The sequence below is a fragment of the Giraffa tippelskirchi genome, chromosome 1 (genome assembly GCF_054371585.1).
Source record: "Giraffa tippelskirchi isolate mGirTip1 chromosome 1, T2T-mGirTip1v1.2.pri, whole genome shotgun sequence".
Taxonomy (NCBI): domain Eukaryota; kingdom Metazoa; phylum Chordata; class Mammalia; order Artiodactyla; family Giraffidae; genus Giraffa; species Giraffa tippelskirchi.
The window spans coordinates 142082350-142097119 of record NC_137275.1 but is presented as its reverse complement, the minus strand read 5'-3'; the positions used below and the strand labels follow the sequence as shown (position 1 = coordinate 142097119).

The 14770-nt window shown below is 38.6% G+C and overlaps 1 long non-coding RNA gene across 1 annotated transcript in view; it reads right to left on the bottom strand.

The window, feature by feature from the left end:
* The window catches only part of LOC145538067 (uncharacterized), a 139779-nt gene that overhangs the window by 109271 nt on the left and 15738 nt on the right, over positions 1–14770 (bottom strand). The window contains exon 3 of the long non-coding RNA XR_014076623.1: positions 7144–7206. This is a non-coding gene — a long non-coding RNA (uncharacterized LOC145538067). The remainder of the gene's footprint in view (positions 1–7143; positions 7207–14770) is intronic.

Genomic DNA, 14770 nt, shown 5'->3' with positions numbered 1-14770 from the left:
AGTCACCTAGCGGCATGATATTGCTACATAACAAATGAGCCTTAAAACTCAGTGACCTACAACAATAAGCATTTATCCTTACATTTATGGATCTGTGCATAACATGGTTTGGCTAATCCAGGCTTTCTTTCAGGCTGTGGGTGGGCTAGCCTTGGCTCTTGGCTGTAGGTTCAGTTCAAGTCTGTCTCAAGTATCTTTGTTCTGGGGCTAGGCTCATGGGGAAACAGCTGTCGAGGGCATGTTCCTCTCATGGTGGAGCACCGGAGCATAAGAAGGCCAACAGGACCATTCAGGCACATTTCTGGAATCTGCTATGTTACCACATCTGATTACTAAAGCAAGTTACATGTCCAGGCCCAAAGACAAACACTAGGAAAAATACAGTTCACACACGTGAGAGCAAGGCAAGGGAAGAAATGATATAAGTATCTCATGGGAGAAGGAAGAATTGAGACCAAAAATTCAATGTACCACGCTGGCCTATATCCACAGAAAATGTTGGGCTTCCTACTGAACCAGCTCCTAGAAGGAGAGGGGTAGAGAAGTGTTCAAAAAAAGAAAAACGCAAATTGCAGTTAGAATAACTAAGAGTTTCCAGTAATAAATCAAATTCAACAGGTATATGTTAGGTTTTATTTGCTAGCAACCTTAATCCTTGCATTTTTAGCATAGTTACAATTCATCCACACCTTCTTTTATAGTTACTCTCCCATTTTGTACCTGCGTAGGCATCCTGCTATTAGCATTGAGGTTTTTAAAAATAGCGCTGGCTCTGGAGTTTGAAAGGCCTGAATTTTAACCATAGATCTGCCATGTATTTGTGAAGTAACCCTGAGTGAGTCCTTGTGTGTTTTGTGGCTAAAGGTTCCTTATCTTTAAATTATGGTGATATCTGTGCTGTTGAGTTTTTATAAGGATTAGTTATAACACATGTAATACTTCTGTCACATAGTAGGAGTCCAAAATAGGAACTTATTTTCTTATAATTTGTCCTTCATCTCTCCCCTTCTCTCTGTCCTTCACCCAGGATCTGCCATAAAAATTTGTTTGTTGGTTCAGAATAGTTGGTGGACATCTGACCATCTGTCCACTTTGACCATTTGTCAGTAAACAAATAATAACTTGGAGCCAAGCCATTCAGGGTTATCAGGAGTACATCATCTAAAGAATTTTCTCACAAGTTGGCAAGTTCATGGTTTTGCTCTCATTCCTGTGAAGTATCTTAGGAAAATATAAGTATAGAATTTCAAACATGTCAAGTCTAACTGTACAATCAGCTTTCAACTAAGCAAGAAAGAAAAACAGATCCTACCTCCTGCCAGGGTGCTCTAGGTCTACGGGGTTTAGAAATTTAAAACTTCCTTTACAAGAAAGGATTCCTTGAGCTCCTATACATCACTTCAAATTTAATGTTTAACTCCACTTCAACTTCCTAATATGTGTTCTAATTTACCAAAAAATAGTGCAATCAATGGTGTAATCACTCACCTAGAGCCAGACATCCTGGAATGTGAAGTCAAGTGGGCCTTAGAAAGCATCACTATGAACAAAGTGAGTGGAGGTGATAGAATTCCAGTTGAGCTATTTCAAATCCTGAAAGATGATGCTGTGAAAGTGCTGCACTCAATATGCTAGCAAATTGGGAAAACTCAGCAGTGGCCACAAGACTGGAAAAAGTCAGTTTTCGTTCCAATCCGAAAGAAAGGCAATGCCAAAGAATGCTCAAACTACCGCACAATTGCACTCATCTCACATGCTAGTAAAGTAATGCTCAAAATTCTCCGAGCCAGGCTTCAGCAATACGTGAACTGTGAACTTCCAGATGTTCAAGCTGGTTTTAGAAAAGGCAGAGGAACCAGAGATCAAATTGCCAACATCCGCTGGATCATCGAGAAAGCAAGAGAGTTGCAGAAAAACATCTATTTCTGCTTTATTGACTACGCCAAAGCCTTTGACTATGTGGATCACAATAAACTGTGGAAAATTCTGAAAGAGATGGGAATACCAGACCACCTGACCTGTCTTTTGAGAAACCTGTATGCAGGTCAGGAAGCAACAGTTAGAACTGGACACGGAACAACAGACTCGTTACAAGTAGGAAAAGGAGTACGTCAAGGCTGTATATTGTCACCCTGCTTATTTAACTAATATGCAGAGTACATCATGAGAAACGCTGGGCTGGAAGAAACACCAGCTGGAATCAAGATTGCCGGGAGAAATATCAATAACCTCAGATATGCAGATGACACCACCCTTATGGCAGAAAGTGAAGAAGAACTAAAGAGCCTCTTGATGAAAGTAAAAGAGGAGAGTGAAAAAGTTGGCTTAAAGCCCAACGTTCAGAAAACTAAGATCATGGCATCTGGTCCCATCACTTCATGGGAAATAGATGGGGAAACAGGGGAAACAGTGTCAGACTTTATTTTTTTGAGCTCCAAAATCACTGCTGATGGTGATTGCAGCCATAAAATTAAAAGACAGTTACTCCTTGGAAGGAAGGTTATGGCCAACCTAGATAGCATATTTAAAAGCAGAGACATTACTTTGCCAACAAAAGTCCATCTAGTTAAGGCTATGGTTTTTCCAGTGGTCATGTATGGATGTGAGAGTTGGACGATGAAGAAAGCTGAGCGCTGCAGAATTGATGCTTTTGAACTGTGGTGTTGGAGAAGACTCTTGAGAGTCCCTTGGACTGCAAGGAGATCCAATCAATCCATCCTAAAGGAGATCAATCCTGGGTGTTCATTGGAAGGACTGATGTTAAAGCTGAAACTCCAATACTTTGGCCACCTCATGCGAAGAGCTGACTCACTGGAAAAGACCCTGATGCTGGGTAGGATTGGGGGCAGGAGGAGAAGGGGATGACAGAGGATGAGATGGTTGGATGGCATCACCGACTCGATGGACATGGGTTTGGATGGACTCTGGGGGTTGGTGATGGACAGAGAGGCCTGGCGTGCTGCAATTCATGGGGTTGCAAAGAGTCAGACACGACTGAGCGACTGAACTGAGTGAAATCAATTGACAAACCACAGTCTGTTTTAAGAAGGTTGGATTCATCTTTCTCACCATTGTAATTTTACCACTTGGCACAACAGATGCTCTATAAATATTTGTCAAATAAATAAAAGAATTAATGACTGAATTTTAAAAAATCTATGGTGGTGGTTTAGTCGCTAAGTCATGTCCGACTCTTGTGACCCCATGGGCTATAGCCTACCAGACTTTTATGTCCATGGGATTCTCCAGGCAAGAATACTGGAATGGGTTGCCATTTCCTTCTCCAGGGGATCTTCCTGACCCAGGAATCGAACCCAGGTCTTCTGAATTGCAGGCAGATTCTTTACCAACTGAGCTACAAGGGAAACAAAACAAACTATAGAACTTCTAATTAAATACAAACTAAACTAAGCTCATTATTTTTATTTCTCAACTCAAAATGCATTTTATTACTCACTTCTATTGACTTTAAGCTGCTATTTCAAACTATCAGTCCTAGGCCCTAATATTTGAAGTATAATAAATTACTCTTTGAGATTTACTGTGTTATAGCTCAGGTTTACACTGAGAATGCAAGCAGCATTTAGGGGTTAAAGAGGAGGTCATTATAATCTAACTAGGGATATACTTGAATTTATAAAATGAATAATAACGCTAAAATGAAGTTTTCATTATTCCATAGTTTGATTTTTAAAGAATTGAACTTTAACTTTTTAATTCTCATGAATTAAAAGAAGTCTTGCATCTAGGGTTATTTATTGTATTTTACCTGCTTTAGAATCAAAAGCAAATGTTTGGCAATCATTTAAAGGTATTATTATAATATCACACTTCAGAATTTGAACTGAAGCAGCAATTCAAGAACTGCTAAGGAACTGACTAAACAATGAAGTTAGTGAGTGTGTATGTGTGTGCAAACACATGTGTGTGCAGACATATAATATACAATATACTCTAATCCACCATAGGTAAGCATAGGTAATATTATGCATGCATGCATGCTAAGTCGCTTCAGTCATGTCCGACTCTGTACGACCCCATGGACAGCAGCCCACCAGGCTCCTCCGTCCACAGGATTCTCCAGCAAGATAATAATAGGTAATATTTTATTCATATAGTTTAATATATAGTGTACCTATAATGCAAAAGTTTAAATATAATTTCAAACAATGCCTTAAATCTTAGAGTGTCCTTTTGTGAAAAGGTTTCAAAGTGACTTTTTTTATTCTAATTACATTAATTTAATTTGAAAAAATTTATAAAACTATAATAAAAAATAATATATATAATAGGTATATTTCTACACACTTCATTGGCACCATCCAGGAAAAAAATCCCTATTACATTTTTGGTATATTTCTTTTTCTTTTATTATGAGGATATATATATATGGGTAGGGTGGGTGTGTGTATGTACTCAAGTCGTGTCTGGCTCTTTGTGGCCCCATGGACTATAGCCCACCAGGGTCCTCTGCCCATGGAATTTTCCAGGCAAGAATACTGGAGTGGGTTGCCATTTTCTACCTCAGGGGATCTTCCAGACCCAGGGATCAAACCCGCATCTCTTGCATCTTCTGCATTGGCAGGAGGCTTCTTTACCATTAGCACCACCTGGGAAGCTCATATGGGTTGGGGGAGGATTAACAAAATTGAAGTCATATTGTGTAAACAGCTTTGCTCTCTTTCTTTCACTCGACAGTACATACTATATAATAAGGATATCTTTCAAAGTTCTTTATTTGCATCATTTTAATGATTGTCTAACATTCTATACTACATATTTAGTCAATCCTCTAATGTTGGGCATTTAAGGTATTTTAAATTTTATAATATTATAAATGAGACAGTAATTATTGTCTGCTGCCAGCTACTCTGTTCTACCCAGAAGCAGGCTTCAACCTAACCAAGTAGTAATGCTCATTTTGGCCAGATTTTCAAACCAGGACAACTTGTTGGTCAGTTATCAAACAATAGAGTGGTGACTCTTTAGCCAGGTATTTACCCCTGGTTGAGCTAGTCAAGGTCAGCAGAGATCATATGTTCACAGTGGTGAGAATAGTGCTAATCAAAGTGTGGTAACTGCGATGGTATTCAAAGGTAGGCAAGATGGTTTTAGATGGTACAGGAACACATGAGTAGTTATATGTCTAGTTTTAATGCATAATAAAATAGTATCAATAGGGTAACCCCTTTGCATGAATACTTCAGTCAGTTTCAGTGACGATTTGTGCCTTTCATACACTCATTGAACAAACTTTCATTGAGAATCTTCTAAATCTTAGGCTCTAAGTATGGGGAATACCAGTGTAAACAAGATGTAAGTTTTCTACCCTCAGGAGGCTTACATTCTAGCATGAGAAACAATAATTAAAAAGTAAACAAATATTTAAGTTCAGGAGGAAATAAAGAGAAGAGAATATGACTCGGTAGGCTTGGACTCATTTTAGGGAGAGAGATCTGAGTATATCTTTTCATAGGAGGTACCCCTTCTATTAAATGAAGGAACGAGCCATGTAAAGATCTAGGGGAGCAGCATTCTCAGCAGAGTGAGCAACAAGGACAAAGACATGAAAGAGAACAAGCCGGGTGCATTCTGGAAAACAAAAGCAGCCTGCTTGACTCAGAAGACTGAGCAAAGGGAAGCTGGTTAAGATGAAGTCGGGAGGGTGATTCAGGAGCCAGATTATAGAGGGCGTTATAATACTTGATAAGGATTACTTTGTTCAAAGTGCAATAGCAAGTGTTCAAAATGTAATAGCAAGCCACAAGATAGTTTTAAGTGGGTTTTAATGAACAAATTTATACTTCGAAAATATAATCTGCTGCTGTACGGAGAATGATTGGAGGAATGCAGTAACAAAAATAGGAAGGCAAACTAGGAATTTAATTGATGCCACAGCCAGTTATAATAATAACTTGGACCAACATGACAGATGGATATGGTGAGAATTGTCAGATTCAAGGTATGTTTGAAGGTATAGCAGACCAGACTTGTTGACAGAAGAGAAGTAATGTTTGAGAGAATAAAGGATGACACCAGGTATTTGATTGTGTAACTCAGTACACAAAAAGCAAATGTGTTTTTCTTCCATTTTACTTAGCTACTTAAATGAAAGTGTCAAGTATGCAGAGTTTGGGTTTGGGTTTTGCCAAAGAAGCACAATGGAGACAGGGAAGAACAAAAGAACTGACAGTACATGAAAGGGAGTTATGGTGACACCTATGGAATCCAAGATGGGTAACTGAAGAAGGACAAAAGGGAGAATTGGACAGAGAAGAGGTATGGGGTGGACCCATGAATTATTGGAGTGGTAGGGTTCTTGAGGAGACAGGAAGAGATGCTCTGGATATCAGAAAGTGGGATGATGGGAAAGAAGAATTTGGAGGTTACAGATAATCATAAAATCTAGGCTATGACTGTTGGAGTAGGTGAACACAGTCAGGGGAAGGGGTGGAAGGGAGGAAGAGCTATTGGAGTGAGGAGGTCAAAGAACTAGAATTGATCTCCCAAGTAAGTGGTTCTGAATCATTTCTGTTCATTCAGATCAACCTGAGAGTTAAAAAAAAAAACAAAACAACTCTAATACTTGAATTCCATCTTGACTATTTAATCTACTGACATTGGTTGTAATAAAGGAAAGTACAGTGTTCATTTACAGCATGCCAAGCAACAAAAACAAGGTAGTTCATGCTCAGAAGATCCAAACTCCTTGGTGGATTTCAGGGAAGGGTTTTAAAGGCATCACTTTCGGTGAGTGTTGCAGCTTGTGGACCTTCTTCTGATTGGCTAATGGTGAGGTAACAGGGTGATGATTTAGCAATCTTAATCATCACCCTTCTGGTTCTAATCAGTCTGGGGTCTGCTTGCTTGTGGTCAGCATGTAGTCAGCATCCTCCCCCAGAAGGTCTTAGTTGAACAACTCAAAGATACATGACAGATTGTTACGTATATTCCTTGAGAAGGAATATTTTATCTGAACCATTGTCATTACTTTTCTTGCTTGACTGCTTTTCCTTTCTGCAATCCCTGTCTTCCATTATTAGTAACTGATTGAGTCTGTTCTTTGCAACCTCAGGGAAAATCTAGAAGAGTAATGCCTTTCTCTACAAACAAGAAATGGAGAACATGGCGGGGCTTTTTTACCTGAGACAACTTCATAGGGTCCTGCTTGGTTTTAACCCCCACTTCTCTTTGATACTCTTCAATCTGGAGGGGAATACGGGTGAGACAAGAAAGGGAATGAAGTTTCCAATAGAGATGTTAATCATAAACTTGGCAGGGGAACTTGGTTTTAGGGAAGTCAATTTTAGGAGTAGTGGTGAAGGGAAACACAGTGAGCCAGCTGCTAAAATCTTTCATGTGTGAAGCAGAATGACTGAGTACATAGGAAGTGAAAGCACTCTAACATAACCTCAAGGGAACTGGGGTTTCTGAAAGAGAAGCAATGATGAGAAACAAGGAGAATACCTATTATTCTATTCCTCCCTCTGATCTGGAAATGTGGGGCAAAAACAACCATCCTTTAAAAGAGCAGCAGGTAAGCTGGATGTAACTGGGAGAGTCAGGTCTTAGAAGGTGATGTATCCAAAGAATAGTCTGAGACAAGAATTCAGAAAAAACTATTTAGAGAAGAGTGTGAAGGTAAAAGAGGTTCAAGCCCTGAGTTCTAAAGGCTGCCCTGGCAAGGACTGCAGTTTGGGAAGGAATGAGACAGTAGGTCAGGTAAAGGGATATTCAGAAATGTATGGATGAGAGTCCCTATGTTAATCTGAGAGGTTTGAATTGTAGTGATTAGTCCCATGGTCTCTCAGGGAAAGGTGGAAAATTAATTCTAAGGATCACTTCCTTCTTGGGATAGGTTGCTTAGGTAGCGTGTGGTGATGAAGCAAGTGGAGGACCTGGGTAGGTGGAGTGGGAATCTGTGAATCTCAAACCCTCTGAAGTTGGACCGAGAGCAGTGTCAAAAGCTGTAGAATAGTCCCGCAAGTGTAAGCTACGAGCTTTCTTTAAAATCTTTGACATGAGCAGTTAAATGGCCTGAATCTCAGAACTTAAAGAGTCCTGTTGTATTATCTATTTATGTATCTGTTTACAACTAGGCTTTAAATTGCCCTAGCAGAATCTTTTTTTATTAACCTTTTACCCTCAGCACCTAGCACAGTGCTGGCTACAAAGGAAGTGCTTAATAAATGTTTGATATACTGAAATGAACTGCTTAAAAAGCTAAAGACAAGATTTTATTGCATCTAGAGTTAAGTAACCAAGTGAGGCACAATATTTTGTTAGCAATTCTAGATTGTAATCTTACCAGGCTGGACCTATTGCTAAATACACTTACATTTCTAACCGCAAAGAACACTTCTATTTTTCACTTGTTAAAATAATTAAATTAAAATAGTTTCTGCCAGGAATTGGTGCCACAATATATGTGGTTAAGTATTACATTAAGAAATCAATATTTCTAGCTTGCACTAAGTACATTAGCGTCCCTTAATTTAGAAGCGTGAATAGTGTGTGAGCTTAAGATTCATTTCATGAAAAGATAAATTAGATCAGCTAACCTAAGGAGAAAATGAGACCTCAACATAGTCTTTAGTTCTAAACTTTTTGCTCTATTTAGGGCACAGGTTTTCCCTTTCTCTGGAATTTGTTGTTTGGACTCCGGGCAATCTAACACAAAGCAAAAGCAAAGAGGAGAGAATCTCTGCTCAAAAAATCTGCTGTCTGACCTCAGTCTCTTGTGGTAGAACCCTGTTGTATTTCTTCCTCATTTATAATGATGTATTTCAAAAATCCAGGTACCAAGTGTTTAATCTAATATGTGATTTGCTAGTATATTATTTAAAAAAAATCTTTTTTATGCTGTATATTAAAACAAAGATTTATTATGAGAGAAAAAATAAGGAAAATAGAACAAGACCATCCTATATTTATGCAACCCAAGCGCAATAAAAAAATACAAAGGAAAATATTCAAATATACAAAAATTTATAAAATCATAAATATGCAAATCACAAAACAATTGAAAGAAAAAATATTTTCATCAAATATGAAAAAGGGTTAATAAGAAAAATAACCTCAATAGTTAAGTAATCAAAAGATATGAATGACAGCTTCACAAAGATATATAAATTGTAAAGGAAATAAGATAACAATCAAAATACTAGTTTATACTTAACAAATGAGCCAAACTAGATTAATAAAAATACAAATGCTAGTGAAAGCGTGGTATAAATATTTGCACAGAACTTGTAATATTGTAATTTAGGGTAACCATTTTAAAAACTTATATTGAAGTGTTATTGTTTTAACATTCCTACCTTTATACTTAATAATTCTAGCTCTTCAGTTAAAAAAAAATCAATAGAATGGATACAAAATTTTCCAAGATGTCTGCTGAATATTTTCAATTGTAAAATCATAATAGGAACAATCTGTACAAATTATAACAAAGAGATAGTTATAGTTAGAGTACTATGAAAGTTATATGGAATCCTTAGACTGACTGCTCTACAGAAAAACCCCTCTTATTTATGGTTTCACTTTCAGTTACCTATGGTCAACCGTAGTCCAAAAGTATTAAATGGAAAATTTCAGAAATAATTCATAAGTTTTTAAATTGCACACCATTCTTCGTAGCAAGATAAAAGCTCTCACCATCTCACTGTCCCATACAGGATGTGAGTCATCCCTTTGTCCAGCTATCCAACCTCTTAGTCACCTAGCAGTTAGTTATCAGATCTTAGTTATCAGATCAACTATCGAACTGTTGCAGCACTCATGCATAAGTCACCCTTATTTTACTTAATAATGACATCAAAACACAGTAGTAGTGACGCTGGCAATTCAAATATGCCAAAGAGAAGCTGTAGGAAGATTCCCCTAAGTCAAAAGGTAAAAGTTCTTGACTTAACTGAGGAAAGAAAAAAAAAAAGTATGCAGAGTTCGCTAAAATCTAAGTCAGAACTAATCTCTCTGTAAAATTTTAAGAAAGAAAAAGAAATTCATGCTGGTTTTGCTGTTGTACCTCAGATTACAAAAGTTATGATCACATTGTGTGATAAATGTTAGGATAGAAAATGCTGGTGACTCAGTGGTAAAGAATCTGCCTGCCAATGCAGGAGACGCAGGAGATAGGAGATGTGGGTTTAATCCCTGGGTCAGGAAGATCCTCTGGAGAAGGAAATGGCAACTTGATCCAGTATTCTTGCCTGGGAAATTCCATGGACAGTGGAGCCTGGCGGGCTACAGCTCGTGGGGTCACAAAGAGTCAGATGCGACTCAGAATGCAGGCATGCACCACAAGATGGAAAAGACAGTAAGTTTATATCATAAGATATTTTTAAGAGAGAGAGACCATATTCCCATAACTTCCATTACAGTATATTGTTATAATTGTTCTATTTTATTATTGTTAATCTCTTACTGTGCCAAGTTTATAAACTAAACTTGATCATACAATATATATATATATAGAAAAAAACATAGTATATGTAGAGTTCAGTACTGTCCATGGTTTCAGGCATTCAGTGAGGATGTTGGAAAGCACCCCACATAAGGGACTGCAGTAGTACACGACAGTGGAACAATGTCATGGAGTTATAGTAATTATTATCAATATATATTATATAATATATATTATAATTATTATAATAATTATATTAATTATTATAATTAAATAAGCTTACAAAGTCTATTTAGCCACATGGAAAAATACTTCTGTAGATCAACAAAAAAATGAGAAGTTTCAACTTATACGTGCCCTGAGATTACACTCAATAAAATACGTGGAATTTGGATGATTAAAAGGAACTAACACTGTTAATATAACTATTTCAAAATGAATAATAGTAGTAGCTAATATTTATTAAGCACTTACTTGGGCTAAGGACTGCTCTAAGTACTCTACATGTTTTATCTAACGTAATCCTCAAACCACCCAATTAAGTAGGTATTGTTAATATCTCCATTTTACAGATGAGGAAATGGGAGTCCAAAGAGGTTTAATGTTTAATAACTTTTTTCATGGTCACTCAGCTACCGTCAGAAGGCAAAGAGTCAGAATTCACCCCCTGCTAATCTGGCCTCATGATGACATAACAATGAACTATTTTCTTTTTGAAGCTGCTTTATACTATGGTTGAGTTATTGCTTAAATGATTAACAAAGGATTTTTATGCAAACTATCTTACTCAGACAAAGCTAAAGGTATGGAAAATAGATCTCTTTAATTCTTTGCCATGGGGATTTCCCTAACTCCTAAGAATTATTTATTTAAAAGGAACTTGGAAAACAAGGAGCATTCCTTGTTTCTCCATTCCTGCTATCATTCCTAATAAACCAGTCTCCACTATAACTGATTCAGGGAGAGTTAATACTGTCAGCTCTAGGGGAAAATCAGCCCTATCTCCATACTGAGATAAAGATAACGCTTATAGGTTCTCATCCACCTGGTGAATACTGTTACCATTCAGCTGTTGAAAAAAACCACAATCAAATCATAGAAAATCATGCTTCCTAGGGGCACATGAAGAAATGCAAAGGCACAGGCTAGAAAAAAATATACGTTATAATACCATATGATATCACTTATATGTGGAATCTAAAATATGGTACAAATCAACATATCTATGGAACAGAAACAGACTCATCGATAGAGAGAAGAGACTTGTTGCCAGTGGTGAAGGAGGGTAGGAGAGGGAAGGAATGCGAGTTCTGGATTAGCAGAGGCAAGCTATTACATACAGGATGGATAAACAACAAGGTCCTACTGTATAGCACCAGGGACTATATTCAATATCCTGTGACAAACCATAATGGAAAAGAACGTGAAAAACAATATATACATATATATGTATGTATCACTGAGTCACTTTGCTGTACAGAAGAAATTAATTCAGCATTGTAAATCAACTATATTTCTAATAAATTTTTTTAAAGATTATATTAAAACTATTGAATTTTTTTCCTCTTTCAAAAATAAAAGCCTGTAGGAAATCTCGCCTTGAGCATTTTTGCCCAATGTCATAGCAATCTTCTTTTGCCTTCCCTCAAAAACAAAGGTAATCTGAGTGTCACCCAGCACACACATGCAGTTTAGATTCATTTTAAAGGAACAGTCCACTGGTGTCTCTGGCATAGCATGAGACTACGGGGTTGTGGAAACATTTTCAGCAGACCCGGAATACTGATTCATCACTCCAAACTAGCCCTCTTCTCTAGCTCACTCCTAAGAATCAATATTCTTTTCAAATGTTCATTATTTTTATCTACAAATAAGAAAAAGAGTTTCTTTACAGTCCTAAAAATGGCATTATAGGAGGCACCAATTTGAATGGCAACTCAAATGTGCTCTGGGGGGGGGAAAGAAAGCAATGGGAGCTTAAAAAGGCAACAAAGAGAAATTACGCAGGTTATCTTTACAGAACTAGGATTGGTGCTGGCAGGCATTCAGTCACTTGCTGGCAGCATTTAGGTTGCTAGGCTGTGATCTCTAAGGAATAAAGAATTCTAGGTGGTCTCCAGAGGGCTGGATCCAAAGTTCATGTTGTGTCAGGGATGGACACATGTAAACTCTACTTTCTCAATGGCCTCCCAGCTCCATCTCAGATCACTTTGAAATAAATGACTTAATTTCTTATTGATTTAAGCCACTGATACTTAAGAGATTTGTGTTACAACACCTAGTACTCTCAGCTAACCATCATTTATGGCCCCCTTACCTCCCCACTCTTTTCAACTTTGGAAGGGTCGCCCTCCTTCTTTACCTCCTGCCTCCAGAACCCACAGAATCACAAATTCAGTCTGCCACAGCCTGGGCCTTAACAGCAATCAGTGTGACGCTGATTAGGGCCTGAAAAGGGAGAAGGTATCCTTGGACCCAGATATGTTCACCAATCTTCAGTCCAGTTAAATTTCAAAGACTATCCTGGGGGCATCTCTCAATGAAAGAAAGGGGGGAACCTGTAAACAGAATGAGTTTGAGATTGCTTCTCATAGGGGACTCATCAGTTCAGTTCAGTTCAGTCACTCCGTCGTGTCCAACTCTTTGCAACCCCATGGACTGCAGCACGCTAGGCCTCCCTGTCCATCACCAACTCCCGGAGTTTACTCAGACTCATGTCCATTGAGTCGGTGATGCCATCCAGCCATTTCGTCCTCTGTCGTCCCCTTCTCCTCCTGCTTTCAATCTTTCCCAGCATCAGGGTCTTTTCAAATGAGTCAGCTTTTCGCATTGGGTGGCCCAAGTATTGGAGTTTCAGCTTCAACATCAGTCCTTCCAATGAATATTCAGGACTGATTTCCTTCAGGATGGACTGGTTGGATCTCCTTGCAGTCCAACGGACTCCCAAGAGTCTTCTCCAACACCATAATTCTAAAGCATCAATTCTTTGGTGCTCAGCTTTTACAGTCCAACTCTCACATCCATACATGACCACTGGAGAAACCATAGCCTTGACTCGACGGACCTTGGTTGGCAAAGTAATGTCTCTGCTTTTCAATATGCTGTCTAGGTTGGTCATAACTTTTCTTCCAAGGAGTAAGCATCTTTTTATTTCATGGCTACAGTCACTGTCTGCAGTGATTTGGGAGCCCCAAAAAATAAAGTCTGACACTGTTTCCACTGTTTCTCCATCTATTTGCCATGAAGTGATGGGACCTGATGCCATGATCTTTGTTTTCTTAATGTTGAGTTTTAAGCCAACATTTTCACTCTCCTCTTTCATTTTCATCAAGACGCTCTTTAGCTCTTCTTCACTTTCTGCCATAAAGGTGGTGTCATCTGCATATCTGAGGTTATTGATATTTCTCCCAGCATTCTTGATTCCAGCTTGTGCTTCATCCAGCCCAGCGTTTCTCACAATGTACTCTGCATATAAGTTAAATAAGCACGGTGACAATATACAGCCTTGACGTACTCCTTTTCCTACCATATTCAGATCATAGTTTCGGAGATTGTGATATTTGAAAGAGATTAGCTTCATCTACCAGATTAGGGCAAAAGCTGGGCTCTGTGTTTAGTCCGTGTTGCAGAGGTGGCTCACAGCAGCATCTAAAATTCACAGTAACATTAAGATTAAAGAGCTTCATAGGAACATGTAGGAGCTACAACCCTCGTGGCCACAAGAAGTGGTGTCACCTTTGTAGGCCTTCCTCAGAATGCACTGTTGTCTGCCTTGAGTGCTGCAGAAGCTTTACCCAGTCCCGTAAACCCCACTGGTGTAGACTCATTGATACTGGAAACATTCACCGCCGGATGAACATGCTGAAGGCTGGTGTGATTTTTAGTGCTTGGCTGATACTTGGGAGGAGGCAGATGCACTTCTAGGTACAGAGTCTGCACCTGAGCACAGAGGGCTCTCCCTGTCCTCCCCAGGATAGACTATGCTGCTGGACGAAGAAAGTCAAGTCCTTCACTGCAACTCCACTGACCCCACTCCTTGAAGGCAAACATCTATGTCTCATTCATTCAACTGTACTCTTCCTCCAAGTATTTATAGCAACAGAGCCCTAAAAGCAGAGAAGAATTGGAAAGCAGAGAACCCTGCACAGAACAGATTCTCTACGTTTGTTCAGTGAATATTAGAAGTAACCCAGAAGTTGAAACTTGGTTTCTCAGACATGAGCATTGCTCATTGGCAGAGTATCTGTCCTCTCCCTGGCCCAGGACACCGGGATGAGCCTCTCCTCTTGTGTGGTAGTGAGTTTTATGTATAAACTTAGCTGGGCTATGGAGCCCAGTTGTTTGGTGCAATACCAGTCTAGATGT